The following is a 1,870-nucleotide window of genomic DNA, read 5'->3' as shown; positions in this document are numbered from 1 at the left end:
TCCAGGTACCTGAGGGAGACTTTGTCAGGCAGGAATCTGGGTTTGGAAAGACTGGAAAGGGTTAACATTAGTGTGACCGGAGGCCTCCACACTCTAGGACTTAGCATTATACTTAGTACCCTCCTTCAAATAGTACCTGTGGTTGTAAATTAACATTTCTGTTGGAACTGACATCCAAGCCCTCTGGTCTGGTCCGTCACTCTCAACGCTCACAATATTCAGTAGGAATCCTCTGCTGCGTTCAGTGTCTCCTCACTGTACCACAGACACAATTTCCATTCCTCTCGAACTGTACTGTAAAGGAGACTCTTCGTCCTTCCTCATGACACAGCTCACACCCCATGGCACAGGGTTCTCCGACTCCGTATCTGTGCTGAACTCTTCTGAAAACTGGTTCCCTACAGGACACCTTAGGTTTGTTCTCTGGCTGCTTAGATTTGTGGCTTGGCTTTCCCAGTGGTTTTTGGACGCCCTTAAAGCCAGAAATGACCTTTTCCTTTTTAACAGAAAGGTGGGTTGTTAAGTCAAGAAGTCCTGTGTATGAGTCTCAAGGTGAGTGGCCCAGCAAGCTTTTTTTTTTTTTTTTTTTTTTTGAGATAGTGTCACTCTGTTGCCCAGGCTGGAGTGTAATGGTGCCATCTTGGCTCACTGAAACCTCTACCTCCTGGGTTCAAGCGATTCTCCTGCCTCAGCCTCCCAAGTAGCTGGGATTACAGGTGCACGCCACCAAACACAGCTGATTTTTATATTTTTAGTCGACAGGGTTTCACCATGTTGGCCAGGCTGGTCTCAAACTCCTGACCTCAGGTGATCCGCCCACCTCAGCCTCCCAAAATGCTGGGATTACAGGCGTGAGCCACCGTGCCCAGCCCCCACCACTTCTCTGAGCCAGTGTCCACATCTGTGAAATGGGTGGAAGGCTGGTGTGAGAAGTGAGAATACACATCAAGTTCCTGTTCACACTAAGTTCTCAAAAAACGAGGTCCTTCTTCTCATCTCTAAAATACGCTGTTACTCTCTGGATGAAGTAGGTGCTTCCTGAATGGTGTCAGAGCAGTTTGCACTATCACGTGCCAGTGTGCAGCAGTTTTATCTGTAAAAGCCACTGGAAGCCTTATGACCTGAGGCTGAAAACTGAGGGTGAGAATTGCCTTATTCATCCTCATACTCCCACTGCACATGGTGCTTTGTACCCACAGAGTGCTAAGTTTTGTTGGAACAAGAAACGAGATTTCTCCAATGCCACTCAAGTTCACCGGATGGCACAGCCGCTCCTCAGAAGCCCTCATCCACAGACACATAAGCTACTCCCTTTAGGCTCCTGCCCTGGGGTCTCTAAGCCAAAGTGCTCCTCAGCCCTCCATGGCATCTGCCCCTCTGTCCAATGTCAGGCAGAGGCTCCCAGGGATGGGAAGTAGGAGGGGCTCCTAATAGTGACAGTGCCTGAAGAACTCCAGGGTGGTTTTGAGAATGAAATGGCAGCCTTAGCCACTGGAGGAGGTCTAACCAGAAAGAGTGGGTTACAGTCAAGGCCTGGCCTCAGACAGGCCACAGTGCTCAGCCTTCCTTTCACCCTGATGGGTGTTCTCCCAGTGTCAGGAAGAGGGCAGAACTCTGTCAGGTCTTTGAGTCAACTGAATTGAGGAAGGAGGACTGGACACCAGCCACAGCCCCCAGGTAAGCGCTGGCATCAGCACGACACAGGACTCAGAGAGCACAGAGTTAACACGCTCCTGCCAAGTCCCAAAGAGCCACGAGTGTGAAAATGCCAAGTGTGGGCGCACAGCCCTAGCCAGAGCCCTGCCTGGTGAGGCTGCTCTTATTTGGGAATCTGTTCAATTTTCTAAAAGAAAGCTCCATTCTACTACAC

Source organism: Nomascus leucogenys, chromosome 19, assembly GCF_006542625.1.
Source record: "Nomascus leucogenys isolate Asia chromosome 19, Asia_NLE_v1, whole genome shotgun sequence".
Classification (NCBI taxonomy): domain Eukaryota; kingdom Metazoa; phylum Chordata; class Mammalia; order Primates; family Hylobatidae; genus Nomascus; species Nomascus leucogenys.
This window is presented reverse-complemented; position numbering follows the sequence as displayed.